The 18177-nt window shown below is 37.1% G+C and overlaps 1 protein-coding gene across 3 annotated transcripts in view; it reads right to left on the bottom strand.

Annotated features, from left to right (window-relative positions):
* Positions 1–18177, bottom strand: part of dcaf6 (ddb1 and cul4 associated factor 6) — a 235989-nt gene that overhangs the window by 216907 nt on the left and 905 nt on the right. The window lies entirely within an intron of this gene.

Raw genomic sequence — 18177 nt, 5'->3', positions numbered from 1 at the left:
ATCACAGTTTCTGCTGGACAGTTTCTAACTGGTTCAAGTTCATTACCTTTAATCACTCTCTGGACAATTTCCTGGACTTTGTGTATTATGTGTTTCATATGCGTCATATCTGTTTTATGTTCAGTGTAGGGTCAAGGGTGGGTTTACTCTGTATATTTACTGCTGCACCATTTATTATAATATTCTGCCATTCACTCATGGGGTTGTATGTGTTAGGAGAGGGGAGGTGAGATATTTATACTGTTTGGCATTTTGTTTCACTTCTTTTAATCAATATATAAATATTCACTTTAGTAACTTACCTACTGTTTGCCTTTTTTGCCTATTTGATTGCAGATTGGGGAAGTAACTGGAAGAAGTGTAGTTTGGCTAAGTCTAACGCCCCTCAAGTTGCCAGGCCATAGGTCTTGGCGATGTAGTTGCTGGTCTGGACAATTGGGCCAGCCATTATAAACGTATAGCACCTAGCGTCAAAGTAGTGCTGTTTCTGTGTGGATTCCCTTTCTTTTTTATATTCTCATCCTTGGCATGGGCTTTATCAAATACACTGAAATCAATTGTATATCATTTACAAATTTAAAGCACTTGATTGTAATCAGTCTGTAACAATATAATTGTGCACAGAATGACCAAACTATTCCAACTACCATGGCTGCTTTATCATTGTTGGAAGACATCGCAAATGGAAGAATTAGAGAACAGCATGTATTTAGAGATCATACTGATTTTTTTCCCATAATGATAATTGGTTTTTAAGTCAATTTCAATTTTTAAGAGCTATCCTCTTGTAGCTGTGTGCTGAACTGGGGCTGGCTTTACAAAGGCAGACTTTGAGGAATTGTGCTCTATCTGCTCCTTTGCAAATTCTGTCCACCGGCAGGTTTTTAGCATCAGGGGCTTTTGAACGTAAACTGGCTGACCAATCAGGTATTTCTCAGTCATCACAGAGTCACACCATGCCAGCTGTATGGGATGGTATTATCCACTTATCATCAAGATATAGAAGATTTTCTTACACTGAGGTTGAACTGGCAAACATCAAAGCATCAATCATTGAAGCAACAGGTTTTCCAAATGTAGTTGAACCGATCGACTGCACGTACATTGCCATAAAGGCGCCTTCACAGAATGAATTTGCTTATATAAATAGAAAGCATTTTGCCTCTATTAAAATTATCTGTGATGTGAAAGTCTCATTAATGTTTTGGTGAGATATGTAAGTGTCTCGCCAATAACTGCAGCAGCTTGCTGCTCAAAGAGTGTGAGACCCGGAATTCCTCCACCTCCCCTAGTGGTGTTAACACTCAGATGGTGGGTTACAACTCACCTTTTTACGTCGACTTTAATATATGACCACTCTTTTTATTTCGGGCACTGTGCGACTTTCTGAACTTGAACTTTTGAGTGCCTCCGCCACGCTGTGCCACTCCATTAATTTCCTTTTGTTGCTTATACCATTGCTTAAGCCACCAAATAGTATGTTTTTCCTTGCCTCTTCTTCACTGAGTAGGACCTCCATTTCGCATTCGCTGAAATTTTTTTACATGTGGTTTTGCCATTGTCTTTTACCAAAACCTTAAATGGAAGAAGCTATTTATATTTATTTGCATATTCAAATAGGAAATATTCTGGAAAAAGTCGGGGTGGGTCTTCAGGATCATGCAAGTACATTAAAATTCATGTTGATTGAGATTTATAAAGGGAAAGTGCAAAGAACTTTGCTTATGCACAATGTTATGCATCTAAATTTTTGTGCTTCTAGTTTTGTCCATATGCCATGTTTTAGTGTGAATTCTACACAAGGCGTTACATGTGATGCCCCAGGTCTTTTTTACTTCTCTTATTCTGCATTCACAAAAACACAGCAGTGTGACCTTTACATTTATGAGACATTCGTGAACATTTGTATTTGTGCCTTAGTTTTAATACTTAATACTATAGTCATTTTCTTGTCAATTCATCATTTTCTGTGGAGTTTGCTCCCTTAATTATATCCTAATAATAACAATTAACACTAGAATCACTGAAGGCTATGAAAAAAGTCGCAATGCCGGGCCACCTTAAATTCCTTTGCACCTCATCTTCAGCGTCTTTGTTTTGCAAATGTGTCGATCGGCAATGGCAGCAGGCAAGAAATGATGAACACATAACTAAAACAAAATTTTTCATCTTACTGTAATAATGACAAAATGCTGATGTGAAGTGTATAATGTGTGAAGACTGAAGTCCAAATATCAAATAAACACTTTCACAAAAGGTATAACAAAACAAGTTCAAGCCCAGATTCTCCCCCATTTTGAGTAGTGAGCTGCTATTATTATTATTTTTATGTAATAAAAACAGTTGATTGCAGTCTTTTTTTTTTAATTCAGTTTTATTCTTTCAGTCATGTTCACGCCCCTCCCCCCCAATCAGACACTGTTAGTTTTCAAATAAAGAAGTGGTACAATGAACTTGCCTCTCCCTCTCCGAGTACAACCCAGGGCAATATATTACTGTTGATGAGCAACTGTTTCCAAACAAGGTCTGTTGTCCTTTCTTGAAATACATCTTAACCAAGCTTGACAAATTTCGCATAAAGTTTTAGATTGTGGCAGATTTGACCTAACTCACAATTTTTTTCTCTTTAAAAGCAGAGCCAATGCTTGTTGCTCTTCCAGGTATAAAGTAGATGCAATGTCCCATGGTGGTGTCTACCTTCATACAATGGCATGGTAACTTAGAGTGCAACTGACAGTGCATGTTTCCCTTTAGCTGCTTCAACTTTGTAAGGCCATGTCACTGCCCTGTACTATTTTATTCTGCTTGGAATATTCAGAACAGAGTTCCCTACTACAAAAGTTAAAGCTTCAGGCTGCTAGGTAGTGTAATAAACTGCATCTGTGAAACGTTTTAACACAATGAACTTGAACCTTTTAATTTTTATACAGGGTAAGTAAAAAAGAAGTACCACATTTCAAACATTTATTCTACAAAAGCGCCACGAGATAAAATAAATTTTATTATGACACAAGAAAGGGTATACAAAATAGATTTTTTTCACTGTGTTTTAAAAATGATGTCTTCAAGGAGTTGGCCATCATTAGTGATACACTCAAGACAATTTCTGAATGCTTGCATGACTCGTTCGGCCATTTCAAGGGGAATAGCGGCAATTTCTTGGCGAATAGCAACCTTGAGGGCTTCAAGGGTTTGAGGTCGGTATGTGTATACCTTTGACTACAGATAGCAAGACAAGAAGAAATCACACAGAACAAGATCAGGCAAACGCGAAGACCACCCAACATCGCGGCACAGAGAGATCAGCTTCCCTGGAAACATGTCCCACAAATCTTGCATGGATCTCCATGCCGTATGAGCTGTTCCTCCATCCTGTTGAAACAGGGCATCCATCCATTTCTTCCAGTTGGGGCTGCAAAAAGTTCTCTAGCATTTCAATGTAATGTTCTGAAGTGACGGTGACCATTGCTCCCCCCTCCTCAAAAAAGTAAGGGCCTACAATGCCAAATTCTGCAAGGTGCACTAAACTGTAACACACTCATTGTACAGGGGTCTCTGATGAAGTTCATGAGAGTTGGTTTCAGTCCAGTAGTGAAAGTTTTGCTTATCTATGCAACCATTCAAATGAATATGTGCCTCGTTACTGCACATGTAATGGCATCTCAATGAATGGTTTGCAGAATGTTCACGCACATCTCTCTAAGACTCTCCCAGTCTCTCTCAGTGAGTTACTGCACTATCATCATTTTGTATGGATGGAAATTAAGGTCCTCATGCAAAATCCTCCTCAAAGACGTGTTGGAAATGCCTAAGGCAGAAGCAAGTTTATTTGCTGAACGCCTAGGAGACTGCAAAATTGATGCCCTTACAGCTTGGATGTTTTCAAATATTCGTACAGTCCAAGGACGGTCTGGAAATTTTCTGTTCGATGTTGTACCCGTCTGTCTAAATTTAGCCAGCCAGTGAAGAATTGTTTTCTGATCTGGGACGTCACCATTAGAAGGAATGCTGAAGTGCGTTTGGAAGGCGCGTTGCATAGTGATGATGGATTTGTTGTTTTTGAAGAACACTTCAACAACAAAATCATGGTGTGCACCAGACTAAGGCATCTTGCCAACTGAAAACTACAAGGAATTGCCTATCAAAGGACCCCCACCCCAACCCACTCAGCTGCCTCTACCTTGCACAATGACCTTGAGAAATGTTTTACTTCATTTTGGTGCACCCTGTACCAATTCTAATTAACAAGACCCATTTCAGATTTTACTCATGATAGTGTCACAAATCTTTCTTTGGATTTCTTAAAGTATTACATTATAGAGTTAGTAGCAGATTATTACAAGTTACTCATCCTACGACATTAATTCTGCAATCCATGAATTGGTTACACTGGCTCTTACACTGGGATGTATGCCGATTCTTTGTCCTAATAAGACTTCTTTGATATAACATTTTTATACATAATGCAGCAGCACTGAAAATACATCACTATTCTAAGAAATATTGTATATAACTTTTTTTCTGAACTGACAGAAAAACTAGATGTGCAGGTAAATATCCTTTAGAAATGTTATGCAATATTAAGATGTCAACTTAATATAGTATGTTACATTTAAATATCGAGGTAACTAAGATTATACAGTACACCCCCAAAATTCACGGGGGTTACGTTCCTAGAGCACCCATGAATTGTGAAAAACCGTGACTTTTGGATGTGATTAAAAAATGGCTTTAAATTGCCTATTTTTATAGTTTAAACCCTAAATACAGTATGCCCCCAAAGCACTTTAATTTCGTTGCAAACCCAGCTTAATACATTAATACATTACCTAAAAAATTACCTTAATACATTACCTAAAAATCGAATGTAAAGGTAAACCTGTATATTGTACAGTACTGTACTGCTATGTCTCCCGCGGTGCTAGAATGTAAAATACCGATGTTACCTCTATACGTACTGTATTTCATGTAAGCGCGTTTTCTTTGGTATGCGCTGTCGTTTTCTTTGTTATAAGTAGAGTAAATACATAATAATTTAATTTAATTAAAATACAGTAAAATGTACAGGTACTCACCAATGATGAATGATATTGATGATGAAGTAGCTGTGCAGTACAATGCAGAGGATTTAAAACTCCTCGGGTGGCACCTCTTCTTCAGGCGCTTCAGGAGGAGTCGTATCTTTGGACGGGTCTTCTTCTGGTGGGGTTTCATCCTGGCTTTTCTTTATAGGTTTCAGGAACATTGTGATGGGAAGTTGCTACATTGTCTCCTGTAGTGAACTGCTGGTACAATTTCCGCGCTTTCTCACGCATGATGTTACCGTCCAAGGGGATGTTCTTCTTCCTGCAGTCAGTGATCCACAATGCCAAGGCAGATTCCATCTTGAAGATAGTTTTATTCCTTACGGTCATTACCTTTTTGGCACTATCACAGAAACTTACAAATACGGTACTCCAGATCGCTGCTTCGTTCTTCTTTATGTAGTGTGCGGTGCTTTCATTAATGCCACAGTGGCATGCTACTGCAGCATAACTTTATAGTTCCCGGAGCAAATCTAGTAGTTCAACCTTCTCCTGGAGTGTTTTAAACTTCTTCTGGCGCTTAGGCTCAGTGCCAGAAGCCTTAGAAGGTGCAGGACGTTTTGGCGACATCTTGTGCGTTTAACAATAACAAAATGGAAAACATGAGGACACTCAGCAGGAGATGCGTCACAGGGCAGCCGTCAATCAGCAGCAAGGAGAAATGAATAACGCTCTCGGATTGGCTACTTTCACCATCCCAAACCGCGTTTCCCTCAGTGGTGGTAAACCCACTCACCTGGAGACTCATCACAAGGCAGCAGTCAATCAGCAGCAAGGAGAAATGAATAACGCTCTTGGATTGGCTACTTTCACCATCCAAAACCGCGTTTCCCTCAGCGGTGGTAAACCCACTCACCTGGAGACGCGTCACAGGGCAGCAGTCAATCAGCAGCAAGGAGAAATGAATAACGCTCTCGGATTGGCTACTTTCACCATCCCAAACCCCGTTTCCCTCAGCGGTGGTAAACCCACTCAGCTGGAGACATGTCACAGGGCAGCAGTCAATTAATAGTTAGGTTCTAAGGAAAAATCCGCAAACGACTGAGTCCGCGAACCCTGAACCGCGACTTCGCGGGGGTCTACTGTAGTGCATTTTAAATAAAACATAGAAGGCTACTACTTGTAAATGAGCAACATCTTCAGATACTGAGCAACAATATTTCTTCAGGAAACAAATTTTAACCTCCTAAGCGTTATATTTTTTCTCAAAAAAAAAAAAAAACATAAAAGTGTTGTAATTACTTAAGTCAAAAAGTGCATTTTTATTAAATCTAATTTTTCTAATGTAAAACATGCAAAACACTAAAAGTACAAAATCAGAAGTGTTGAAAGTATAATAGTAATAATAATAATAATAATGATAATAATAATATGAACAGCACACTGCACATACAGTATGCGAGTGATGCAAGTGTCACTGTGGGATTCACCAGAATCACTTTCAGTTTCACTGACCGTTTCAATTTCACTGCCTGAAGACAGATTCACCTCATCATCACTGATGACAGGCGTTTCTTACAAGACTCCATTATGAAAGAAGACATGTCTCCACCGTTGCCGAGTGACGCTCAACACTAATGCTGTTGGCACTTTTACAGCCCACGTAATCCTCAGGTCTTACATAAGACACGTCTATACTGTTGCCCAAGTGACAGTCGGGACTAATGCTTTTAGTACTGTTTTAACAGCCTGAGTGAGGCTCAGGTTTAAGAGGACTAAGTTGTGATTTGTTTCTCCACCAGTTTATTAAGGAGCATTAATTGTTGGTACCACTTTTCATTGTAACTCTGCAAAAATGAAAAGGCACTGACGTCTGAAATTTGACACAAAAATTAACTCTCAGTTGTACACTATACAATGAATGTTTTCATGTTCATAAAATACCTAATCAACTGCAGCATCTTTAACATTGTGTGTGCTGGAAAATAACCTCCACTCAGTTCAGGTGTTACATGGTATGAGTGAGAATTTGTTTTATTATTATTTATATTACAATTAATAAAAGTTTTATTAGCATCCCCAACATATACTTTTATGAGTATTCATCACACATTATTTGCTGTCACAAAATTACTTAATGTCCATATTACCCTACAGAATATATTATAAAGGTGAATAAAATAACATAACATCTTCAACCCAGGCTTGAGCCTATTCTAGCAGCAGCAGGTGCAACACATAATACATCCCTAGACAGCATGCCAGCCAATCTCAAAGTCATTAAGGATAAAATGTGTTTTGTGTTTGATATTTTATTAAATTTCTATGCAATAGAATGTAACTGAAATGAGGTGGAATGACTCTGGTGTGAAAAATGTTGGAGATACTTTTCCAACTCTCTCACAGCCTGCATGTGTGGAGGTCAGTTTGGTTATGTGAGTATGTGACTAGGGTTGTGAATAAAAACTGTTCAATTGTTTACAGAATTTGAACAAAACAGTTTAACAGCACATACATGAGCCTCTCCCCTCTACCTCTTCCCCCTATCCCTATCCCAAATGACCATGCACTTGAAACTAAGGTTACAACATAGTTTCAACATGAAATCTGACAAGTAAGCTATAAATAAAATTGACACAACTGAATACAAACATTTTAACAAAGCTACCTCTAATATGCCCAGGTAAAATGGGTTGCAGCACTTACTTCGCCAGTCTTCCACGACTGCACACTACAATGACATGCACAATAAGAAATTATCAATTCAATAAGTGTTCCTGCTCTGGTGCAATTTATAACACAGGCAAGGGAGCAACAGTGAGGTTATAATAAAGCACTGAGCAAACAAAGTAGAGACGGAGCATACTTTTGTGAGACTGAAATACTGAAGTGTATAGCATGAGTAAAATAAGAAAAGAAGTGTCAGTACTTTCTTGGATTCAGGACACAACATGATTAATAACAGTTAACAGGTGTTGATGTCAGTAAGCTCTTGCTGCTTTAACTATTACAAGCTTCAATGTCTTTGCTTGCAGCAGGGCCTTTTCTGCTTATAGGCATCTTGGTGGGCTTGAGGTGCACAAAGCTGCATGTTGTTTACCCCTTTAGTTGCTGTAAAAAGAAAATTATGTGAGTTTTTAAAAACATTACATGTAAAACTCCAGCAATTGTGCTCTTATAGTTTTCTCTTCATTTGCTCCTGCTAGGGAGTGTCCAGGAGCTCATGAATGCTTTTCATGTGGTTTTAGTACTTTAGTTTTACAGGAATCTTTGGTCCTGGCCACTCAAGGCTCTACTGGTAAGCTATGATAGCAACTGACTTGCTTCCACAACACCACCTAAAGATCAGGAACTGCAATTAAGTTTTGAATTGGTGGAGGAGGATCCCACTTACAATGAACACAAGGGGGTATTTCAGACTCTATGGTAGGGTTGGGGTGAAAGTGTGTTAAGGACCCACACGTTTAAAAGAAATAAAAAGAAATACAATATTTCTGGCATTTATTTAATGTCACAATGTATTCTTTCTAATATTTACTTAGTTTATAAAATTTTAAATTATTACCCATTCTTTCAAATATGTTATTTCTGCTATTTTAACTTTGAATAAATAAAATCTTTTGATTTTGCGTGTACAGCATTTATACTTGTACTTAGCCAAAAACCCAGACTTGCCAAGGAAAAATTACATCAGTGAAGCAATACAAAAAATGTAGAGAATGTAAAATAAAATATGAGAAAAATAAAAACTTTTTTTGTCTATACTATACAGTGATCCCTCGCTATATCGTTCGCCTTTCGCGGCTTCACTCCATCGCGGATTTTATATGTAAGCATATTTAAATATATATCGCGGATTTTTCGCTGCTTCGCGGGTTTCTGCGGACAATAGGTCTTTTAATTTCTGGTACATGCTTCCTCAGTTGGTTTGCCCAGTTGATTTCATACAAGGGACGCTATTGGCAGATGGCTGAAAAGCTATCCAGCTTACTCTCTCTCTCTCTCTCTCTCTTGCGCTGACGTAGGGGGGTGTGAGCAGGGGGGCTGTGTGCAGCTGCTTCCTGAAGGACAGGCTGCACGGAGCTTCGCATACTTAAAAGCTCAAAGGGCACGTATTGATTTTTTTTATCTGTCTCTCGCTATCTCTCTCTCTCTCTCTCTCTCTCTCTCTCTCTCTCTTTCCTGCTCCTGACAGAGGGGGTGTGAGCTGCCGCCTTCAACAGCTTTGTACCGGCGGTGCTTCGCATACTTAAAAGCCGTATTGATTTTTTTTTTGACTGCTTGCTTTGCACTCCTTTGAAAAGGAAGATATGTTTGCATTCTTTTAATTGTGAGACAGAACTGTCATCTCTGTCTTGTCATGGAGCACAGTTTAAACTTTTGAAAAAGAGACAAATGTTTGTTTGCAGTGTTTGAATAACGTTCCTGTCTCTCTACAACCTCCTGTGTTTCTGCGCAAATCTGTGACCCAAGCATGACATTCTAAAAATAACCATATAAACATATGGTTTCTACTTCGCGGATTTTCCTACTTCGCGGGTGGCTCTGGAACGCAACCCCCGCGATGGAGGAGGGATTACTGTACTATTTTTCCTGTCAGAGTATAATTTTCTTAAACAGCTTTAAGGCAGTTGAGCAGTTAACAAAAGTATGTACCATTCAGTGCCTTTACATGCACAAACATAATCAAGTTAAGAATAACCTGATTAAGGCACAAACATTATTTCTTAATAATCTGTATTTACATGCACAAATAATCTTCTGGAGGTTGTCAAAACTCTCCAACGTCATTAAATATACTTAGTCAGATTTACGCTTTATTTAAAGGTTTCTATTACCAGATTGCAAATAGCAAACTCTTTACTGCTTAGCTGTGCTACTGAACCTTGAAAAGGACCCAGTACGTGTGCTTTTTGCCTTACACCCAGTGCTGCTTAATTAATGATAACACAGGTACTTTAACAGTAGAATCCATGAAGCCTACGAAAAAACTCATAATCCTTGAGCTGGGAGACCTTTTTGTCCAAGTTGAGCTGCAGCAGTGGGGGGGGAATAGGATAGCAGGCTGCTTACTGCTTGTGCTGATGAACACATTTACAAAACAAAAGACGCCAATGGAGAGGTGCAAAGGAATTTAAGGAGGCCCGGGATTATGAGTTTTTTCGTTGGCTTCAGGGATTCTAGTGTTAACAAGTATTGTGTTAGGTTACTCATTACTTTAAATAGTAATCCATGTAACCTAATCTATGTAATGTATGTTACTTTAAAGCTACCCTACTATTCTCAGTGTTGTGCTGCTGAGCTTAGCATCAACACAAATTTACTGATTTCTGAAATACTGACACAGAATATTTTAGCCAGAGAGATGGAATAATGTGATTGCCCAAACATTTGCCTCTGGAAATGTATTCTGTAGACGCTTCTACCTACACCTGCTGAAAGCATGTGTGAAGGAAATTAATGTGCATTGCAACAGACATACAAAAAAGTACAAAATTCTTAAGAGTATCCAGGTTGTGGGTATACATGGCCACCTATTCAGATTATTTGTGGAGAAATATATCTCTGTTAATCAGATTTCTCAGAGGCCAATAGTTTGTCTAATTGGAATAAGGGTTTACACAGCATTTTAGAAATCAGTTAATGTGAATAACCAGGTTATTGAAGCACATGTAAACTTGCTATATGAATGCTGTTAACTTAAGTATATTTTAATTAAATATATCAGATTTCTTAAAATATTCTTAGCTTAACTGGCATAGCAGCATATACTACCACTTTACGTATCAAGTGTACTAGGTACAAATTCAGCTCCAGTTTTCCCTCACATTCTCAAAACATTGTAGGTTCGGTTAAATGGTGAGTGCTTGTGTGTGTGTGTGTGTGTGTGTGTGCGTGGACCCTATGATGGACTGGTACCCTGTCCTTTTTCTGCATTGTAGCCAGTACACCCAGGATAGGCTCTTGATACCTGCTCCTTTGAATTAAATTAAGCATGTTTGTGAATGACTTTTGGCTATTGTAAGTTTGCCAGGGAACAAATTTGCTTTCGAGATTATTACTAACTGCTGCCAAAACCAAACAACATTTCTAAAAGACTATAAAAGAATGTAAAACTGAAATGCAGTATTATAGGGAAAAACATCATACAAATTCCTAATTTTTCTGCTGAAAAGTCCTTCTTTTTAGAGCTGGATGGGTGACAGGTACGTATATCTATAACCAGTCTTCTTGAAATGTATCCTTAAGCAGTGCTTCTCCTTTTGTAAATGTTACCAATGTTAATTTTCTGGTATAGGTTTAAAGGCAGAGAACCCACCATAAATATTTTAAAGAAAAGATAATTTACAAATGTTTTCAATTGCTAACATGGCCATGAATTGTCAGCTATCAGTTCAAAAAATAAGTGCAAAAGTAAATAATCAATTTGCTGAATGTTTGCATTGATTTGATAGTAAGCATGAATTGCATTCCAAAAGTATAAAAGCCATCTCCATTGCAAATGATTTACTGTTTGTACATACAGTATAATTTTTTACAATCTCATGTTAGTGGCCAAATCAAAGTTACAGCTAGTTAAAAGTTTAGTGTGTCACTGTGATTTACAATAGGTCCACAAATATTAAGAACCCTTCACTTTCTGCACACTTTATTGTGTTGTAGTGTAGATTTAATTTTAAATGGATAAACTAGCATTCTGCCCATCGATCTACACTCAATAACTCATAATGACAAAGTGAAAACATGTTTTCAGAAAAGTTTGCAAATTTTAACTACTAGAATATAAATTGGAAACATTTTATTATCTTTGATTATTATGTGTTCTCTTCCAGACATATGTGAAAAGAAAAAAGAAATAAAGGATTTTATAAGTACAGAAATTATAAAAACTAAATTAAATCCTAAAAAGAGAAAATGTATCCATCCACCCAACAACACTAAGGTCTTCTGGGTTTGCCATGTTCTGACCTTTGTCATTAAAAAAGTCTTCACAAAAAGCATCCTCTTTAATAAAATCCCTGTGTGCATCCAGGTGTCCGTGTGTGTGTGTCTTCTGGTGAAGTGCACATGCGCAGGGTGCGGTGCGATGCGCTATTACTGTCAGAGAAAGTTACAGGTGTTTTACGGAAATATAAACCAGTATTACTGCGAGAGGAAATTAAAGGTACACAGTACAGTGACGCATATTACAGCCACATACAAGCCAGTATTACTGTCAGAGGAGATTAAAGGCATATTACCGACGCACACGCCTGTATTACTGCCAGAGAAAATTAAAGGTATATTACGAACGTACAAGCCAGCGGACATACAAGACAGTATTACTGTCACAGAATATTAAAGACACACAATACACGGCGGCAGCCCATGAAGAACGGTCAGCTCAACAAGTAAACATCAACAAAAGAAAGGCAGAAAGGCTGAAAGACAAAGAAAAATACGACCAACAAAAAGAATGAGATCAAAGTCCCTTGTCATTTAATATGGACTGTTCCTACTAATGTTTATGCACTACTGTTCTAGCGCCCGTTATTGTAACGGGCTTAATGACTAGTAGTGTAATAAATTCTTCAGTGGCTGCTAGTAGCAAAATATGTGGCTAAAGCTAAATAATATGTTGTAATGACTAGCAAGGTATATTCATATATCTTTAGAATACTTTAATTTTCTTAAAGGCATATGATAACGATGTTGCTCTGATACTTCCCCAAGAAGGGACAGTGCCCAGTAGTTCTTAATTTAAACCTAAATATTTGGCACATTACACCAAAATCTTGCTAACCGAGAATTGTATGAAATAAAAACAATTTTAAAAAATTGTTAAATTATTACACTGAATCAGAAAACTATTCTTTAAAACAAAATGTTACGCAAGTTTTAATTACCAAGACTTAAGACCATTATCAATGCAGTCAACAGTTAAATTCTGACTGCTCTCACCTTTCCAAACAGGTACAACATTAAAAATAAGAATCACTTATTTACTTTACATGATCGGTAAATAAGGAAAACTGTACTACAAAAACTGCATAAACTTAAAGCTTTGAAAATATTCTGCTGTAAAACCTATTGAGGAAAATTTACAAGTAAATTTCAGTTTATTTCTGATAAATATGAGGGGGGGCCCAAAAATAACCGGAAGTATTTTTAAAACGTGTTTAATTTAATTTTCTGTACAAACTACAATTAGTCTCCTTCAAAGTACTCTCCATTGGCAGAAATACACTTATCTAACCGTTTGTTCCATTGTTCGAAACATTTTTTAAATTCGTCTGAAGTAATGCCCATTAATGCTCTGGTCGTTTCTTGTTTCACCTCTTCGACGTCAGCAAAACGCCTTCCTTTCAAGTCTTTTTTCATCCGAGGGAACAAAAAGAAATCACACGGAGCTAAATCCGGTGAGTAGGGTGGGTGGTTCAGGGTTGTCATACCGTTTCTTGCCAAAAACTGGCGAATGCTGAGAGCAGTATGAGAAGGAGCGTTGTCATGATGAAAGAACCAATCGCCCAACTCCCACAAATCAGGGCGTTTCCTTCTCACACTGTTGCGCAACCTTCTTAACACTTCTAGGTAGAATGCTTGGTTTACAGTCTGACCTGCTGGAACAAATTCATAATGCACGAGACCTTTGACATCAAAAAAAGAAATCAACATTGTTTTCACTTTTGATTTCACCTGCCGAGCTTTTTTTGCTCGAGGAGAATTCGCGGTTTTCCAATGACTGGACTGCTGTTTCGACTCAGGATCGTAACTGTAGCACCACGATTCATCTCCTGTAATAATTTTTGAAAAAAAATCTGGGTCATCATAAAACTGATCCTTCATTTCACAACAAGTTTCCAGGCGACGCTCTTTTTGATCTGCTGTCAGCAATCGCGGGACGAATTTTGCAGAAAGTGCCAACCTAACAACAACAAAATTCCGGTTATTTTCATTTCTTTGATTCCTTTGAAATCACTTTCTTCTATTTTTTCAGTAATTGGAAAACTGCCCAGAAGGAGAGAGACCCTCATTTGAGACTAATTGTAAGATATGCTCCAGAAAACCTATTGCCTTCAATTAATAACAATCACTGGCATATGGATGTGCCATGAATATTGCAGATAAGACTATGTTTCTTAGTCATTAGACATTTTTGAAGTACATGATACTAATCTCTTTTACAGTTTGTCCCATTAGTCCTCTGCAACTACCGTACTGTAGCTCATCCATGTACCTATACTGACTTGCGTGTGCTGGATCACCAAATTCTTCAAATTTCTGTGTTTTACATCTAAAATTTGTTTTTATGTGTTTTTTTGATGTTATGACTGCATCCATGTTCTTTAAATTGGGAAAATGATGTAGCTGTCACATAATGTGTATGGTTATCAAATTAGTCAAAAAACAGTCTGAATATTCACATTAAAAATAAGTAAATATTCAAATATATTTGAACTTGGAGTAAAGGATCTGGGTGCTACGTGGACTTTTGTGCTTTTTTTATACTGTACTATGAATATTTTTACTTTTTTTAACTCGTGTTACATCTACAAAGCATAAAGAGCTTATGACTTATACAGTACACTGTTGCATGAATACTGCCTTAAAATGAAAGTGACATTTACAAGCCCAGACATTAAAAAATGGGATTCTCTGAGCATACAAAGTGATATGATCAAAAAAAGAAAAAAAACAGTACAATTAGACACACTTGTCAATGTCTGTAATGCACATATGAAAGGCAGACAAATTCAATTATGAGTACTTGAACATGTTAAACACAGTCGTTATTTTATTTTCCCCAGCTAAGTGGTTTTTTGGTCCTTGAGATCAGAAGATGAAAGGTCAATGCAGATCTCACTTTTATATAAACTGATGCACTGTTGGTCCATTCATGTTTACTAAATGTACTGAATGTTGTACTGTAATGGCCTTTAAGTATTTAGTCCTCACTACAGTTTTTTCTTTGACAGATGTTTTCAATCACAGCAATTAAAACTCTATAAAAATTAGTATCTATTAGTAAACTACTAAGTTAACTAACAATGCAGAATAATATTTTGGAATAAAAGATAAAATTAAACTAAGCAAGGTCTTTTCCCACCTTTGAAAATGCACCAAAATTGTAATTTCAGTGGCTTGAAATTTTTAATTGTGCCTCACTGTTTTAGGCATTGTGTATCAAGCCAGCAGCTGCATAAGACTGAGTATGACATATCATGTTAACCAAGGTAGTTAAATAGGCATTGCTAACAATAGGCTCTTTACATTGCTGTAAACATGTTACACGTTAAAGTGCAATAATAATAAAAGGAAAATCAAAATTATGTCAGTTATTTTTGATTTTTGTAACTGAGAACTTTTAGCATAAAACAACCATTAAGTCAGGAATTTTATGTTTAAGAGTGATACTGAACAGGATCAGAAGCAGAATGATACTTTCAGAATACTGTGGAAGTACTTTAAAAAATCTACTCTTAGGACACCTGTCGATTTAAAAGCAGCACAATGGGTTAGAAAAAAATGCCCTAAACTATGTTGTGATGGGGTGTGACTATACATATTATTTATGACTATACCAAGCGAACCGTCCAAAATAATGAGGACACCGACTGTCAAATTGATGTGCAAAAACAGATATGCGAAATAGCACAATATTGCATGGAGTCTCTGGAGTAACATAGTTGGAGATAAAACAAGGAAATGTTCTTTTACAATCAAATGTCAGTTTTTGTCATACAGTAACACTTTTTTCAAATATATTTGAATTATATTTGAATAGTCACATTCGATCTGGAAAACCAAGTAATGTAAGGGGCAGGGGAAATAAAAAAAATGAGCTTCATAGAAGCTTTTTTCTCTTGCTTTGTAAACACTTCAAAAAGCCACTAGTTAAATGCTTTCAAGTTTTTCAATTTTCCTATTTAGGGTTTTTGTCTTTTGTGAATGTTTGCTTCTTGTTAGACTGAGTTGCTTTTGATGCCTTTGTCCAATTTTATTCCCTGCATTCATGCTACAGTCCACCAGGGAAAACTGACACAACGAGGTTCTTATGTAAGTGTGTCCACAGCAGAACAGTGTATGCCTGTCACTACATTCCAACTGTATAAACACAATATACATGACAATAAATCTATACTTGAACAAAGCCCATAAAGTGGATTGGGATAGTGCTCTGGACGAAAGAAGTTTTACGAGATAAAGACTGCATAATCTACTTTAGCTACACAGTTTTGTTTATGGCAAAATGGGTAGTTTTTACACCTAACAGCTACTGAGAAAAATTCAGTTATGTGTTATGTTACCTTCTGTGTGGGGATGGCACAATCTACTCAATTTGATGTTGGATTCCCATGCGAACTCCCCTGCCCCCTCCTCAGTCCAAACATATGCTGTCAGCTCAGGTGATCTGTGTAAACCTACCCCACAGTGTGAAGTTTTCTTTGTGCGTGCCCTCTAACTGACTGATCACACATCAGTGCAGCTTCCTGTTTTTCCATTGCTCATTATAGATCTCTATCCTGAGCTAAATGGGTGTCATAAAGGTATTAAAGGATTACATAACATTAATACATATATTGTGAAAACCTGGTTCATTTCATTATTGAGCACATTTCAGCAAACCAAGAATACAACAGGAAATAGAATAGAGTTTTATGAAATTTTGAGAACAACAACAGTGTAAAGTAAGGTAATCTTGTTAAATTAGTTTACTCAAGATTAAATATTCTTAGACACGGAGGTACAGTATAGCCAGACTTTGGACATCTTTAGACTGATAAGAAGTTATGGGACCAAAATAAAATATGTACACTACATTAAATGTGCTAATGTTTGATCTCACAAATTATTTTAGGGAAGATATTGTAGTATAAGTACCATGGCAGCTGTGTCATTTCTAGCGGCAATGGCTCTGGGTCAACACTTTCACAATGAAGAAAACAGTGTGGGTAAATTAGAGATGGCAAGACTGAAAGAAGCCTGTTCTCCTTCAGTCTTTTTGTGACAAGGATTGAATTACAGGATTGGAATTAAAATACCACAGTTTTGAATAAATTGGCGAAGAATCATCATTAAGGTGAACCTATACTAACATTTTGCATTATAAAACAAACTGGATTTCAACATAGCTACTTGCTATTGGCTCTGAAGGCAGTGTTAATTTTTATAAACTATTTTTTGCTATCACAGAGCCAAACTCTGCTCACAGCAGGACATGACAGAAGTATTGTTCATTGCTTTCTTTCTTGATGATTGATGCTACATAGGCAGTATAGACCAGGCCCCTTAAGATGAGAAGTGAAGGGAAGACAATAAGATATACAATATCAAAATGTTTAGGGTCATGTCGCATACAGGCAAAATTGGAACTATGCAACCTGCAGAATGGGGCAGATGTCATAATTGAGAACATCTGATTTGCATACAATTTTATTGTTTACGGTCTTTTGTTACTACAACACGTTACAATCAAACAGTTTTGCTTTTTTTGAATAATCAAACTACAATTATTTATTACAACATATTTTAAAAAGACAGCCATTACTATTACTACTATTACACAAAGCACACAAGAAAGCAAACAAATCAACAGAAAATAACAAGAGGTATTACTTAACTCTTCTTGCTGCTTTGCATTTGATTGACTGCACAATCTGCAGCCTGCAATCTGTGAAAGGCATTAACTAAAATGGTAAACTGAATCAACTCTATAAACACACCTATTCCACATGATTGATAAAAACGTACGTTGAGAAAGGATCTAAAATGTGTACATCAGTGGTTTAAATGGAAGCACAATAATAGAACTCTTTAAAACAATTCCATCATTTTAAATAAACTTTTTACAAGGTCTTCGTGAGAATTGCCTTCAGTTGCCACGACCATAGAGGGGTACCACAAAGGGGAAACGTGATTTACTGGACCCGAGCCCGGTTATCGGTAACAAGTAATTATCTGTTTGACAGCTGTATTAAGTGCAAATTTCGGCCAGGTCGTAAGTGCTGGGTTTTATTCAAGCACTTTATTGTCATTGTGTAACACAACTAAATTACTTGATGAAAGTCAATATTAAGAACAATAATAGCAGAAAAGAGCTATTCAGATTGATTGATCCCAAATTCCCACACTGGCCTGATTGGTGTGTCAAGAACTTCTCCATATTAGCACG

This window comes from Erpetoichthys calabaricus, chromosome 4 (genome assembly GCF_900747795.2).
Source record: "Erpetoichthys calabaricus chromosome 4, fErpCal1.3, whole genome shotgun sequence".
NCBI classification, from domain to species: domain Eukaryota; kingdom Metazoa; phylum Chordata; class Cladistia; order Polypteriformes; family Polypteridae; genus Erpetoichthys; species Erpetoichthys calabaricus.
The sequence above is the reverse complement of the archived record's forward strand: the minus strand, read 5'-3'. Positions and strand labels throughout refer to the sequence as shown.